Source organism: Halichondria panicea, chromosome 12, assembly GCF_963675165.1.
Source record: "Halichondria panicea chromosome 12, odHalPani1.1, whole genome shotgun sequence".
Lineage (NCBI taxonomy): Eukaryota > Metazoa > Porifera > Demospongiae > Suberitida > Halichondriidae > Halichondria > Halichondria panicea.
Window position 1 is genome coordinate 3,272,886 of NC_087388.1, and position 16,539 is coordinate 3,289,424.

At 41.2% G+C, this 16,539-nt stretch overlaps 4 long non-coding RNA genes across 9 annotated transcripts; 2 read left to right on the plus strand and 2 right to left on the minus strand.

Annotated features, from left to right (window-relative positions):
- The first annotated feature begins 2,932 nt into the window (after positions 1-2,932).
- On the plus strand, positions 2,933-5,088 carry LOC135345802 (uncharacterized). Of its 2 annotated transcripts, XR_010397897.1 has the most exons (4): positions 2,933-3,604; positions 3,677-3,971; positions 4,035-4,786; positions 4,899-5,088. It is a non-coding gene; the product is annotated as an uncharacterized LOC135345802 (long non-coding RNA). The 2 variants fall into 2 exon arrangements; XR_010397896.1 differs by having other exon boundaries at positions 4,035-5,088.
- A 1,632-nt stretch (positions 5,089-6,720) lies between these two features.
- Positions 6,721-10,508, plus strand: LOC135345744 (uncharacterized). The gene is made up of 7 exons (XR_010397869.1): positions 6,721-7,581; positions 7,840-7,913; positions 8,073-8,246; positions 8,306-8,573; positions 8,830-8,947; positions 10,213-10,324; positions 10,391-10,508. It is a non-coding gene; the product is annotated as an uncharacterized LOC135345744 (long non-coding RNA).
- Positions 8,097-15,152, minus strand: LOC135345741 (uncharacterized). Of its 5 annotated transcripts, XR_010397863.1 has the most exons (9): positions 15,068-15,152; positions 14,861-14,978; positions 14,479-14,791; positions 12,405-14,309; positions 10,385-12,163; positions 10,169-10,330; positions 8,768-8,926; positions 8,338-8,629; positions 8,097-8,236 (listed from the first exon to the last, which is right to left on the minus strand). It is a non-coding gene; the product is annotated as an uncharacterized LOC135345741 (long non-coding RNA). The 5 variants fall into 5 exon arrangements; XR_010397866.1 differs by having other exon boundaries at positions 12,405-14,786; XR_010397865.1 differs by having other exon boundaries at positions 14,096-14,791.
- On the minus strand, positions 15,153-16,266 carry LOC135345743 (uncharacterized). The gene is made up of 3 exons (XR_010397868.1): positions 15,450-16,266; positions 15,237-15,401; positions 15,153-15,164 (listed from the first exon to the last, which is right to left on the minus strand). It is a non-coding gene; the product is annotated as an uncharacterized LOC135345743 (long non-coding RNA).
- Between the last annotated feature and the right edge of the window lie 273 nt (positions 16,267-16,539).

The window sequence follows — 16,539 nt, forward strand, 5'->3', positions numbered from 1 at the left end:
TCTAAACTTAGGTATGGACCACAAGATTTTATGCAAAAAATTGTATGATTAAACGATTAATAATTATTTTTTATTGGGTCAACACACACGCTGGTTTTACAGCTAACCATCACAGGTACCTATATTATATGCCACAAAGTGCGAGACTGGGGATCAACACGCGAGTTGGCTAGGCTAATCCCTCATAGTTGACATGGACAATTAACCTATTATGCTCAAATAATATACAACCACTTCGCATGCATGCCGATATTAATTTTTAATAGTCTAATCAAGTGAAAGTTGTTCAATGCCCCTATTGTTCAATGCCCCTAATCAAAATCAAGTGAAAGTTGTTCAATGCCAGCAATAAAAAAAATGCAAGACATCGCTTGATTAATACACCAAAATTATTTGACTTGATAGTAGCACTGTTCACCTTAAATATTTTTCCTAGAGAAATGGGTATAGAGAAATGGGTATGGTTTACTTTGTGTTCAGCTTTCTCAGCTTTCTCATCTTCATTCAAGTTCTTCATTCAAGTGGTAGGAATGAGCAGCATAAACAAAACACGCTTTCCCAAAATCAACGCCTTATATTGTGGTACCCAAGACGATGTTGTCATCATTATCATCATTATGTTGTCATCATTATGTAAAACCTTTTTAGGATGAATATATTCCAAAGCGGCTAAGTAAGTAAGCAATCGATCACTGTTCGATGGTGAAGGTCAAATGTACCGTTAGAAAGAGCTTTGTGCAGTGGCCCATCAACACTAATGTAAGACATAACCAGCGCTCTCATGTTGATACTAATCCCAAAACAATGTGTATTTAAATGTGTATTTAACGAACTCAAGATACTAGCTTCAGCTTTGATTGCGAATCAAATTTTTTGACCCAAACATCAAAGCGAAGCGATTCTTGAACACCATACGTCCACTGCCGATACAAAGTGCTATCATCCAATATGAACTATCATCCAATATGAATGCGTAAACTTCCAGACCGGTTTGGTACAGATGGTGTAGCCTGCTAGTACTGGATTGGTGGACTTAATTTTACAAGAACTGGTACTTGCTATAGTAGCTAGTTTCACTAGCGTTGCATACTTATACACTTATTAGGTTGTTTGTTACTCTATTTAAGGCGACCCTCTAAATTAAATAAGCGACACTTGGACATAATAGTGCTTAATTATAGCACTTTAATTAATTTTGTGTGTGTACATTAAAACTGCATGTTGTACTTTTGCAAAACGTTATTATTTAAAAGTGTCGCTTTAAATCGAGGTTTTACGGTACCTGACGGTCCTTTCCTCGCAACTCTTGATACCGTTTCTCAGCTGATCTGTTTAGCTGATCTGCTTTCTGTATCTTCTTCATCTTCAATTCTTTCTCCGCTCTCAGTGCCTTTGATTTTGATTTTCTAGGCTTAGATGATACTGAGCTCAGCCATTTACTCAGCCATTTACACCGCTAAAAGCAAGGCCGAGTATGGATTGTAAGGGATCGCATGTAGCTATTTTCACAGGAGTTTTACCAACTCTACCGAAGAATATCAAGCTGGAATCCCGGAAGAGTTACATTCTAAGGTACCGTAATGATTGGATCGCGCGAAATTTGGAGCCACGCCCACTTCCGGTGTCACACCCTTTTTTGTCGGTCACGCCTACCGGTTTCTAGATGGTGCTAGATGGTGCACAGTATTTGTGGCTTACTTTGCTTGCTTACTTTGCTTTTAATCTCGTATCCGAAGAATAATTGTTATATGCATGCACTAACTATAATAGGTATATTGACATTGAATTTGTAGGCTACAATTACAACACAGCGACACAGCGTTGCTAACTAGTCATCATCAATTCGCGGCATCTAGCAAACTCTAGCAAACTAGCAAACTCTTCTATTACTTCAGGTATGTCAATATCAATGTCTCTGTGTAGATGATAAGCGTTTGTTTCCCATGCTTGATCTCTTCAGGCCACTAAATGATCGTTTAGCTGAGCAGAAGGTGACAGGCAGCGTACAGAGTATGATGACCAGTTCCCGGGAAAAGAGAACTCGTATGAGGTAGGGTGAACAATAGGGTGAACAATAGAGACGTTGGGAGTGCCTGTTGACCGTGTCGTTGCTTTTCTTGATTCCCTGGGAAGGTCACCGCATCACCTAGTTTATCGACTGTTCGCAAGAAACTCTTAGCGCAAGCAGAGGCCAGTGACAGCCGGCGTGCTGAATTGGGTCCATCTCAGAGGGGATGGTAATCACGCACTTTGGTGTCTGAGCTAACATATTCTTGGTAGTGATGGAGCAATGCGTGTGCACATTTGTGTAATTTCAGTAAACCACTCATCATGGTATTTGTCCACATTGTTTCTAGGTCGGACACAGCTTGAATAATGTCCTTCGATTCTGATTGCAGACTTTTTGTGAATAGGTCAAACTGGAACTAGTAATGACGAGTGCACTTATAAAATCAGTCGTGCTGATCGCTAGGAGGAGGAGTGTACTAGCATCTGTGAGGGAATCCCTGGTCCATCTACTGGCTGAGATGGTGTAGCTGTGTAGCTTCTTAAAACGATCCAAAGCTGCGGCACAGATCTTTGAGCTTCTTAACTGTTGACTCTGGCTGTGGCTGTGTAGTACAAGGTATGTGTAGGCATGTCAAGTAGATGACCGACACGCCATCTGCAGTGTAGTACAGGGTATGTGTAGGCCATATGACATGTCAAGTAGATGAAATGTGTAGGCCATATGACATGTCAAGTAGATAAAATATAGACCGACATGCCGTGTAGTACAGGGTATGCATATGACATGTCAAGTAGATAAAATATAGACCGACATGCCGTGTGGTACAGGGTATGCATATGACATGTCAAGTAGATAAAATATAGAAGACCGACATGCCATCTGCAGTGTACCATATGACATGTCAAGTAGATGCCTGTAGTACAGGGTATGTGTACATGTGTCAAGTAGATACTGACATGCCGGGGTATGTGTAGGCATGTCCACTACCGAAAAGCAGCATTATACATAGCATTTCCATTATGAAATTCATGACTTTACTTGAGAGGAAATCAGCAGGATACACACAGATCCTGTATTTCAAGAAGTACAGGAAATTCAGATGTTCTTCCTGTAATACTCATACTCAGCTTGGCTTGGTGGCTTTGACGTCTGGTTGCACATAACTGACACACTGTGATAATTATAAAAGTCTGGTTGCACATAACTGACACATCTGTGATAATTATAAAAGATCACAAGTAAAGCATAAGGGATCATAACACTCAGTCTGATATTTCTTTCTTGATCTGTTAGACTTGGACATGTTGGGCTGGTAGACGGGATAGCTAGTAGCTTGAAAGCATGGAGCACATGTATCAATCAGAAGTCTGTGAGGTAGCATTCTTGACAATTAAATTGACCAAGGGTGTCATTCACACACACGTCTGATCTATATAATGCACAGTCTTAATTCCACGAGACCTGTGCTGTATGCTAATCACGCTAATCACGAAATGGATATCCAAGACAGCCCTCCAATGAGAGGACCATATAGGAGATACCTGTAGGAGATACCCCAGCTACCCGATCCCTTCATAAAGATGCCCAGTCCAGGTGATATTACATGCATATGTGTATATAATTATCTATTTATATGGCTGTGGCTGCACCATAATAATTATGCAGCTGTGATGAAAGTGATAATGGACTAGGTGATGGAGGAAGCGATGGATCAAGCGACAATGATGGACCAAGTGGACGTGATGATGACGATGATGGATCAAGCGATGATGGATCAAGCGATGACGATGATGGACGATGATGGACGTGATGAGCGGGATAGACCAAGCGATGACAATGTGATGGACCAAGTGAAGGACCAAATGGATCAAGTGATGACGATGATGGACCAAGTGAAGGACCAAATGATGACGATGATGACGATGATGGACCACGAATCAAGTGATGAGGATGAATCAGAGTGAGTATAATTATAATATTATAACTATAGCATGCATGCATGTAAACATGATAATCTTTACAGGGACGACCATCTGTCTATGAGCCAACTACTGTCTATGAGCCAACTACTATACCCTGGGACAGTGTTGGGTGTCTACTGTCACTATTAGAATTTAAACGAATGTGCAGGGTTTCGTTCACCACAATGGTTATGCTACTCCAACCTGTTGACAATAAACTCCCTACTACTAAGTACCATCTCCTCAAGTTTGCGTTCCGTTTTAACGATGGCTACACCAGATTTCGCCGTTGTTGTGGTGATAGGCTTCCAAACAATCGAAGATGCCAATCGTCCAATTGTCAACGAAGTGAGCCGAACAGCATCATTCTTGCTCCACCTTCCAACACATCTAATTTTTATGGCTTATTAATTTGTCTTAACCCTTTCCCCGTTCCCCGCTTTAGCCGACTATAGTCGGCATGGCTACTGATAAATTTCAAAAAATCATTGTGCACGCTGTGTTGGAGCTATGCGCACGCTGCAGGTACCAGCACATGTGTATTGAGCTGTTCTTCCACGTGGTATTTTTAATATTTTGCTTCGAGGTACGGTTCGATCAGAATTGTCGAAAGAAAAGTGACCGTTTTATAATTGCTACAAGATCTTCGTAGTACAACCTCAGGGAGGTTCTAGGGAAGCTAGAGAGTGAGGCCTATGGCCTTGTAGAGTGAGAGGACAGTGACTGAGCTAGGTAAGTAGGAAGTTTCCTTTCAGAGGTCAAACTAAAACAAAAAGAGCCTGAGAATCCGACGCACTTGATCTTCCTGAACCTGGTAAGTCACTATAGAGTAGCATTTGTAGTCTTGATAGCTTCACTATAGGGAGGCTAGTTAGTACAACAGTGAACATCATGAGCCACCATTGAACTTGTAAACCTGTGTGTAGGTGAGTAGGTGAAGAAAATATTTCCCGGGAAAAGGGCGTCTGTCGTTAGAACCGCAGATCATGATGAGTGATGAGTGAGCCATGTCACCGTGAGAACATTCTGAACACTTATATCATGTTTTCAGTCACTTCGTAACATCATACAATATTGTTTGTGTACATAATTGTGAATTTAACAATTGTTATTTGTGGGGTGGTGGTTGGTTGCTAGGCAACGATGATGGAGTCCATGGATGCGACAGGTCCGGTTCTACCTGTGGAACTTTGTTACAAGTGTTTTTAATACACGAGTTATAAATTTTTTAAACAAAATATGCAAATATTCACTTTTAATTAAAGGGTTAAGATAATTTATAATTTTATAACACAGATAACTGGAACAAGATAAATCCCACAACCTCACAAAAGACGGTATTATTGGAGTGATTTTCAAAACTGACATAGTTTCCCCGTTTAAGTCTTCATGGACAACGGATAACGATTTGGCCAATTTTCATTTCTGTGATTAACTTAGCACCAAGTGTGCGAATGCTTAAACATAATGTGGTAACGTGCGGTAACGTGCCTTCTATGGGTTGCAAGCCTGCAAGCCAGAAATGCCACTTATTTTCGAACATTTTTTTTATAGACAAGCTGAATACCCATCTGGAAGACTTTTGTAAACCAGTTTAATGGCAAAAGTGGCAAAAGTGGCTGCCCTTCGTGCACACATCTACACTCAGACATACCCTACTGGAGCTCTATGCTCTAAGAACCACAGAGTCCATGAAAGTAGCTGCTGCTAAGGCGGAACGAGAAAACTCGATAGCGGATGGAATTAAAGGAGTAAGTGTTTTTTAACGTCATTAGTTGATACGGCTCCCGTTGACTACAAGCACACATTCAAGCATGTTGTTCAGCTTGAGGGTGTTGTCAAACGTTTGATGGGGAAATGGACCACACTCTCCGTATTATATCAGTAAACAAAAGCTGATGGAGATTGACAGAAGCTTTACCAACCAACGTCCGTCCTCCTCATGATTTTCCTCGAAGTCTTCTAAAACACCGCAATTTTTGGAAAGTTTCGTTCTTGGCTCCTGTTTTATTCTCTACCCCTTCTCCTTAGTTTTCTACCTCCACTTTATATTCATCACTTCGTGTGTTCCATTCACATTCGAATTTTGATGTTGCAGAAATGATGCTAAAGGATTTTGTTGAGCTTCTTCCTGAGTGCACTTTGATGCCCATCTTCTGGTTCATCTTAGTGAGCCTCTTTGGGGTTTTTCAGCCTTCTCCTCACAAAAATGGGACACTCTCCTCATCTCCTCATAAACTTGCCGATCAGCTTCTTTTCGCCATACAACTGTCCCAAACATTAGATTCTGCCAGCAATACTTTGGTTAGAGACCAGGTTTTAACGTTTTTAGGAAAAACAAGCTTCCCGGAAGCAGGACCACTTTTAAGTTGTAAAATCATCGAGGCCGTGAGTGATGCCGTGAGTGATGGAATACAACAATTGATCGGACACTCCCCAAATGAAGCACTTAGCTTCACTCGTGTATATCACGGACGATCCGGACGATCCGAAAGCGTGACAGCACTGTTTGTATGTTCACCATTGTATGGCACCATTGAAGCATTTTATCTAATAAACACCCACCCCCTAGTTACGGCAATGTTTGGATCGATACGCATCACTAGATTTAATTGGAGCTTTTATTACTCTTGTTATCGTTACTTTAGAGCTTAGGTGAGCGCTCAGGGTAATAATACTGAGAGGGGGTAGTTAAGTGCTTATAGAGCGAGCAAGTTAAGTACAATGATACTACTGATGATACTACTGTGACGTTACTGTGACGTTACCAATGACTGAGCCGAGGCTGCTATGAGTGGTGGCTAGGCCATGCACGTCTTTACTTGCTCAGCACCTACCTACCTACCACCTACCTATACCTAACCTAACCTACCAAGTTTTTTTTACATCCGACTATGTCGCCAAAAGTAAATTGTCAAAGGCTATAATAATTGTCGTACAATTAACTAACCCTCAATATCTGCCTCCACAATATACTCAGCTATAGCTCGGGCAAAACAAAGTGGAGGTTGACCACCTTGTATCTTCCAACAATGTAGTATTTGGGTACGACATTGCTCGGCCAACCAACAAACAAACCAGATGTGGTGAAAGATTCTTTCATTAGTAGCCGAAAAAATTCTCTACGGGGTCCACCGTCATCGACACTTTCTTCGATGACACTTTCTTCACCAATGAATCTTATCTTGAGCATTTTCGAAACATTAAAGTGCGGCTTAGCAAAAGCATCTCCAAAAAGATTTCTACGACGTATATTCACTCGCTGAAAATCCTCACCAAAAAGCACTTTCTTCTGATGTTGCAAGATGATATGCTTTCCAACAATGACGTCGAGAGCTTTCTCATGTCGACCCTGAATAATTCAATGCGAGGACAGTTGTAGTTGTAATGAACGTTGCATGAACGTTGCATGATTGAACTCGCACATACAAATACCATTTTTGCGTCAATGAATCGCATTGTCAACTAACCGCATACCTCCGTATACTTGCCTAGCCTCATGCAGTAACGTAACCATCTTGCAAGCGAATAAACTTAGTTGGGACAGGACAATCTACAGGACAATCAACATAGCTGGAAGACCGTTCAGAGAGGCAGTGAGGCTATGAGGTAAGTCTAAACTATAAATTTTTACCTGCCGTTTCATAGTTAAAAAGTAATTCTGATACAGTAACACTACTTTGGGGACAGGGCGTTTATAATCTTATTAAAGATGAGGTTGTAGAACAGTCTGTGTCCTGTATACAAGTATAAATATAGTAAACAGTGCTCAGTGTTAGCGTCTCTAAGTCGACATTTGCGTTGGACAGGTCCTAGTGTTGTGGCCAGGCTCTTTGCTCTTTGCACCACACACTCGTTTTCTTTTAGGAGCTGGAGATGAGGAGACTGATGGTGGTGAGAGTGGTACTGTGGTGACTGGTTGGCTTGGGGACCGAGGACAGGTAAGATCTTTGGCAGCATCAGGGCAAAACTGCAAGTAGATAATTATGAATAAACTGATAGGTTGTAATAGTTGGGCTGCCAGTATTGACATAGCAGATACCACTGTCTCTGTGCCGATAGCTCAATAATCTCAGGAAACCCTTCCCTTCCTTCAATAGGGAGTGCTCCACCTCTGTTGCCTCGTCTACCCTCTGCTTCATGAACACTACCCCGGCAGTGTACTCTGAAGTGGTGGCCCCCGATCAGTTTCCTGAAGTGAGGAATCAAGAAGTCGTAGGTTGGTACAATGGTCCCCTCTGCTACCAGTTGGGCTGTGTTGCATCTGGAACCATGTAAGTTTGTGTTAATTATGTAGTATGTACTGTGTACTCAAATGTATGTACACTTTCAGCACTGCTAAAACACTTCTGTTTGGACATGTACCTGCCAGACTTGTTGACAACATCTACGACAGCCAATGTCAGTCCTCGCCTCTTAAAAAGTCCGAAACTCCAGTCATCTACGATGTTTTGGAGACAGCCAATGTCAGTCCTCGCCTCTTAAAAAGTCCGAAACTCCAGTCAGGAGCGAACTTCATGTGTCCGACCACTAATGTGTCCGACCACTAAAAAGCTGAGTGTGATCTGTGTGTGTCTGCCAGTCATCACTCTCCAAAGAAGGTACGACAGAACATAGTTGTTTTTGTTCTGTCCGACACAGTTGTCAGTCTTCTCACCTACAATAATCCATGTTTACGTGTGTATAATAATTAATTTTGCGTATTAAAGGATAATACTAATTCACACACAGTATTTTAACACATTGAATCTCAGTCAATTATACAATAAATACTATGAGTGCACGCAATACGTACCTAGACCATGGTGTTCAAAGTAGTAGTGGAGTAGACGTTTGCCCCCTTCTCACAATCTCCAGACTCATCAATTAAGAAGAACACCTGGCGTGGAAAAGCCTCGTTCTGGAGACCAAAAAGGGCAGGACCAGGTTGGAGAGGGTTGGACGGATAGTGGACCTGTGGACAAAACAAAAATAAGTGAGTTTAAGCTGTGTGTGTGCGAGGGTAATTTTGTTTTGTTGTGTACATGTGTAAGCTCACACGTGGTGGTACTGTGCGTGCGTGTGTGTGTGTGTATAAGTAATTATTATTGATAGAGGAGTAGGCAACTAACCCTGTACGTGTGTAAGCTCACACGTGGTGGTACTGTGCGTGTGTGTGTGTATAAGTAATGATAGAGGAATACGCACTGGCTTGCTGGCTTGAGCATAATGTACTAACCCCGTTTAAGGGAATTTTGTGTACGTGTGTAAGCTCACACGTGTGCTCACACGTGTGCGTGTATAAGTAATTATTATTGATAGAGGAATAGGCACTGGCTTGAGCATAATGTACTAACCCCGTGTGTGTGCGACCCGTGTGTGTGCGAGGGTAATTTTGTTTTGTTGTGTACGTGTGTAAGCTCACACGTGGTGGTACTGTGCGTGTGTGTACTGTGCGTGTGTGTGTGTGTGTGTGTGTGTGTTTGTGTGAGTGTGTGTATAAGTAATTATTAGGAATAGGCACTGGCTTGAGCATAATGTACTAACCCCGTTTAAGCTGTGTGTGTGCGAGGGTAATTTTGTTTTGTTGTGTACGTGTGTAAGCTCACACGTGGTGGTACTGTGCGTGTGTGTGTATAAGTAATTAGGCTTGAGCATAATGTACTAACCCCGTTTAAGCTGTGTGTGTTTAAGCTGTGTGTGTGCGAGGTTGTGTACGTGTGTAAGCTCACACGTGGTGGTACTGTGCGTGTGTGTGTGTGTGTGTGTGTGTATAAGTAATTATTATTGATAGAGGAATAGGCACTGGCTTGAGTATAATGTACTAACCCCGTTTAAGCTCTGTGTGTGCGAGGGTAATTTTGTTTTGTTGTGTACGTGTGTAAGCTCACACGTGGTGGTACTGTGCGTGTGTGTGTATAAGTAATTAGGCTTGAGCATAATGTACTAACCCCGTTTAAGCTGTGTGTGTGCGAGGTTGTGTACGTGTGTAAGCTCACACGTGGTGGTACTGTGCGTGTGTGTGTGTGTGTGTGTGTGTATAAGTAATTATTATTGATAGAGGAATAGGCACTGGCTTGAGTATAATGTACTAACCCCGTTTAAGCTCTGTGTGTGCGAGGGTAATTTTGTTTTGTTGTGTACGTGTGTATGCTCACACGTGGTGGTACTGTGTGTGTGTGTGTGTTGATAGAGGAATTCAAATGCACTAAAGTACCTGCTGTGCAAAATCAAATGAGTAGTGTGCCTCAATATCCACAGAGTTAGGAGGAACACAGCAGTTCAGTGGAGGAGTTCAGTGGAGGAGCAGTAAGAATACCTAATGCTTCTTCACAGACTCCTTACATTGCTTGGTGTACTACAAGTGATCCAGGTACTCCTGCATAACAATAATAATTATTGTATGTACTGTTGTTAGAATGGTGTCACGCACCTGTAGTGCTGACGACTTCTCTATGTCACTGTTTGTGGCTCCAGCGCTGTGTTGCTGGCTGGACGTGCCAGCACAGGTCGGACATGGGTTTCATCACCACAACTGCAGGAAGGAGACCTGCAGAATGTTGTGTATGCTGACGCCCTTCCTCCTGTTGCCATTGTGGAACTCTGGTACTGCCTCGCTTCGACAAGCAGCTTGATATCAGTGCCGCTGTATCTCGGAACGCTCGGTGTAATTGGTGAGAAATGTGCTTTTTTGCGGTGTTCAATAATAGTACTTAAGTTATACCTACCACAATTTCCTTAATGTCCTCGTGGGATAGGGTATTCTTTGGTAGGCGGTGTTTGTTACCATGTACCCTAGGAACAAGCCCATTTGTCTTGGCCAGGTTCTTCATCCTCTTTTTTCTAATTTTTATGTGTTGATGTTATTATTATTTCTTACCAACTGTGTGCAAGAAACGGAACATTGAAGAACATTGAAGAACATATTGGCCACCCTTGATGAGCATACGCAACGAGCATACGCAACGTGACCTTGGTGTGTCTACGTGTTTGTGAAGTCTGCGAAGTCTGCCCACCAAACCGCCAATCACGCTCATGCTTGCACTGAGTTTGCCAAGAATGATCAAGTCCTATCGCTGCAGTCACTCCTAAATTCAAGGACGTCGTTGGGAGAGGATACCGTTGTGTCCCGAACACCCGTCTAAAAACGTTTATATTCTGTCGTGCTCTGTCTGGTCGAGAAGTCACACCCTGTTGGATTCTGTGGTGGCAATGGTGGCAATCGTGCAAGAGTGTGGGCAATCTGTTGCCCTGCAGGTGGAGCCTCTCCACTCTCTCTATCGAAGTCTTCATCATCCAGGCAGTAATCGGCACTTGGCTTGGTTATTTTCTTCGCAGAAGAGGTGGCTTAAATCAGCCTGGTTTCTGTAACTAAGCAGAAACTAAGCAGAAACTAGAGCGCAGCTGCAGCATCTTCAAAAAATATATTTTTACGGTAATTTCCGTAAACTAGTAGAAAATCTCCGTGTCACGACAACGTAAATACCGTAGACTGGAAGTAAAAAAGTCTCTTTATGTAGCTGTCTGCTCCCTCGGTTGGAAAGAAAGACGCTAAAACTTTGTGCACAGCTAGGGGAGGTGTCAATCTGCGTGTCTATGAAAAAATCTGGAATTTGATGGATGTATGTATAGTGCAGTGCATATTTTTGGACGTTTTTGCTTATACTGCAAAATGAATAATGCCGCCCTTTTCCTAAGTACTATCATATATTATATATAATACCACATGACAAGTGTAAGCTAATTCTTAATTACACAATTACAGACACATTTGTAACTGTGCTATAATTTTTATACTCTTCATAACACTTAATTCGTACATGTCAATGAGTTTGTCCTTGGCCATTATATAAACAGCTTGATCGCTACCTGTGGAGCAGTCCACCTGAACGATGGTGATACTGAAGGAGCTGTTAGGAGCTGTTAGGGTCCGCGACCCTGCACCTGTTGCTTGGAGATAGATAAAAGGAAAGTCCATTCTCCCTCCCATAGGTTTACTGAAAACGGAACAGATCTCATCTTCCACAAAAAGCTTGCCAACCAAACCAGATGATGCCAATTTAGCTCGAAACTTTCCGCTCGCATCATATTCGTCCGGTATGCAAATAATATCTCGATCATAATGCTGGACTTTGGTTTTTTTTTCCCTCCTCCTCCACTGGCATTGCTTCTTCTCCTCTTCAGGTAAGAAGGCAGAATAGTGTTCACTGACCTACAGTTTGTACATGTATATACATCATGTAACTGTACATGTACAAGAAAAGATGCATGTGTTTTTACATAATTATACCAATTTTATGTGCCACAAACTATACAGCGGTTGTAAATTCTCGGGGGCCTTGTGGCCACCTGCATGCGTCATGTGATTTTAAACCCAATGAAATGCCCCTGTGAAAAAATTTATATAGACCAATGAAATGAGAGTATAATTACATTTCTAATTACATTTCTACATTTCTACATCTATGCCAAATTGACACTACAAGAGCATGTATAGTTTCCCTCCTCCGACAAAACGTCTGGCTGCCGAAATAACAGCATATGTACCATCACGACTGGTCGCTGATACAGGAGACTGTGAGCTGCTGGTACTGTCTGAGGCTGCATTCGAGAGGGCATTTACATTCACTGTTAGGTTTTGAGTAGAAGTAGTTGGTGTTTGGGCCATCCTTCCTTGGACTAAGTTGTTGAGACTAGCCATGTGCTGTAAACTATCACATGAGTGTCACATGACATCTTGGGTGTGGATTATATAAATCTGGACATGGATATATAAATCTGGGTGTGGATATATAATCTGACATGGATTTATAAATCTGGACATGGATATATAAATCTGGGTGTGGATATGACTTGGATTGGATTTATAAATCTGGACATGGATATATAAATCTGGACATGGACATATAAATCTGGACATGGATATATAAATCTGGACATGGATATGGTGTGGATTATGGTGTGGATTTATAAATCTGGACATGGATATATAATGTATAAAATTTTGGCATAGATATAGGCATGGACTGAGCATAGCATAGATATATGAAATGGAACTGATGGATACTGTTTTTCTTTAACACTATCATGCATATACTGTCTCGTTCTCTTCATCTTCCCGTCAACATTATCTTGTTCGGCAAAAATTAGTTACCAGCTTGTATCACTGCCCAAATATTTCTACTACTTTACCTTCTCAGTTCTGTATCCTTAGGGGTTCTGTATCCTTAGGTACAGTTTGTGCTGGTGTACAATAATTATTTTTGTCAATTAACACATCACTAGAGTGCTTGTAGCACCATTGTGGTGCAATTTAAACTTCTTTTGACACCTGGTGTTGTAGCAACACCCGTAATTGGTATTGGTATTGGTATAACACCATGGTGTTACTAGAGTACCACGGTGTTGCAGTAGCACCAGAAAAATCGACACCCCGGTGTTGCTGTGACACCCAGTGCATGTCTGTATTCCATGTCCAGATAATATCTATAAATCCATGTCTGTATTTATAAATCCATGCCAAGATTTATATCTATGCTATGCTCAGTCCATGCCTATGCCTATATCTATGCCCAGATTTATAAATCCATGTCCATATCCACACCCAGATTTATATATCCAGATTTAAAAAGACATTTTCACCGGACATAAGTATGCTGTGAATATTTCCAATCAGAGGGTCTTCATCTTCAATTTTGACAATCAATCCACAAGGTGTTTTGTACCATTAGAGACAGCTAGGGCATGTCACACATCTTTGTTGACTTACAGATGTCGACATCCACAGTGGAAGAGAGGGAAAAGTATTTTAAATACCTTCATTGCAATCAACATTCAACATAAAGACGAACAGACAATTGCATGTTCCACGGTACCCTATAGCTATTGTACGTACATGTATACAATTATACTATAATATAATGTACCTGGACCGTGTCACGATTTAATGAAAGGTAGCATTAGTTGTAATGCGAGTGAATAATGCGAGTGAATAACAAATGTTAGTGAAATTTCCCATGCTTGGCCTCGAATCGTGTAGTCCAGTGTTGACAAGTGGTCCAACTCAAGTATCAGTTTACATGATCGAATAGTGCAGTTACAACTGTACACTTTACATGTAAACAAACATTAACATCAGACTCACTCCAACAAAAGTCTTGGCATATTGCATCTTCATAGTGATTGACGCATGTGGGTAGAGCTCCATAAAAGTGGAGTGGTGGTCACTAATTAGAGCCTCCAGGTCACCACATGCTGATGCTCCACAAAGATAATATCCATTATGTCCAGAAGGCATAAAAAGGCATAAAAAGTTTCCCCAGTGCTCATTGTCAAGTGACCAATGACAAGGGGCATTGCTGTGGAATTATAAACCTGAATGTAGCAATTATATTCTAGCTAGCACGTAGCTAATAGTATTGTGCTACAATGTGACATAATGTACGTATAGCTACATGTAGGTACATGAAACAAGGAGTACGCATCAAAAGGGACCAACCACACACACCACATAGATGTGTGCTTTACCATGTGGATGCAGATTAGAATCTGAAGATCAACTTCTTGAAACCCTCTCAATTGTATATCGAGGGTGAAAAGTCTTCCATATAAACCTGATACCAAGAGGTTACGCAACGCTTATATAGAGTATGATCCAGTTTACATAATTATGTACGGCATGAGCTTGACTTCTAATGGAAGAGCGCCTTCCAAGATGCCAGAGACACTGAAAAAATCCAGCGTATCTAACAAGGCACGTCTGTTAACAATAGAATAGTGGTGTCGATCAGCATTTGTCAAGTCATCACGCTCCAAAAGATCACAATGATCCGACACTACGCTAAACAGAAGGAAAAAGGGAGGTGCATGCAGTCACTAATTTGTGACAAGTACATGACTAAAAACAAACCTTGGTTTGAATATCTGACGCACTATGTCGACAGAATCTAAATGCAGAAGCACTCTCCTTGAAGCCACCGATTGTCAGCGGAAACAACACCCACGGAATGGCACACCACACCAATTGCCTGTAAAACACAAATTAATTATGTACATAATTCAACACATGTGTAGTAGCTAGGTACATGTATGGTGTACCTAGAGTATAAATACGTACTGATTCTAGCTTCTTTAAATCTTGTATGATTGGCTTCAGCATGTGATCAATCCCAAACTGTGCCACAGCAGTGTATCTGATCGGCAATAGAATGCCCCTAAACATGTGCATGTTAATAATCACTAATGACTATGTATATGCAAGCACATGCACACATAAACTAGAATACCTATTTTGTGCTTTTTCCGCCGTGAACCCAATGGGTTGCAAAGTTCAAGCTCGTCGTAGTAGAGATTAATCTGAAGTGCTACTGGATCCTGTTGAGAAGAGTTCATTCTCATGAAATTGCTTGCAGTAGTCACCAAGGAGTTCTTCACTTGGATGAGTCCATCACCTAAAATGTACATGAACATATCTGTACTTGGTGTCCATGCAGACTTACTACAAAATTGAAGTGGCTGCGATAGTACTGTAATTGCTGATGGAACGATCCTGAAAACTTGCTGATTCCGTTTGCAAATAGCAATGCTCGTGTCTTTGTTTCCAATGTTTCTGAGACAAACTTCACTAAATCTCCTACACACTGTAATTACCAATTTGTTTTGGTAACAACCTATCATTGTCAAAACATTCAGATGTGTAAATGTAACTATCATTGTTGTTAGCATACCAAACAACCCACCCCTTTGTAAAGCTCCATTGTAAAGCCCACTAAAGCTAACAACCCACCCATTGTAAAGCTAACAACCCGACGAGATTGCCCGCGCGTCATTCTATATCACTAATATCATTATAGAGGCAATGACTATTTTTAGAGAGTCTCCTGCTAGTCTATCAATCTTAGTAGAAATTAGAACCATCACATAGAAAGTGCATCCAGTCTAAAGAGTAGAATACCAAAAAATATTTAATGTGTGAGTAGTTGTACTTAAATGTAAATATCTTATGATTCTAAGAAAATCTGCTGATACTATTGTGTAGGCGAATGAATAAGCTACAACATTGTTTCCATGACAACATAAGGTGGTGGGTTTGTGGTGATTAATAAAACAGTACCCAATTGTTATCGGTTATGTTATCGGTTAGGGAGAGAAAAGGCCAACGGTTTCCGGCTAAGGTTTGGAACTTTCTCAGGTATATTAAGATATTAAGGACTGGGGACCTTCAATTATTGCTGAATCAGCTAAAACGCAGCCACGCCCACGATTTTTAATATGTTTTGTGTGTAAAAATTCTGGATAGCTACTTGTCTTTTTTAGTTCTAAAAACGGTGTTCTAAACCTTCCTTTTAGCTCTTAATTCTTAGTGTAGTAAGTAGGTAGTTCAAAGGCTTAAGCAGACATATCCGCTGGGAGAGAGCATCATGTTCTATTTAGAGTAAGTTATTAGCCTATAAAAATAAAAATGTCACTTATTGTCAGCAGTAAGACTAAGTTTTGTGCAAAATCTCACCTTTGGCCAAAGAAGTGGCTCTCTCCCAGCGGATATGTCTGTTTAAGCCTTTGAACTACCTACTACACTAAGAATTAAGA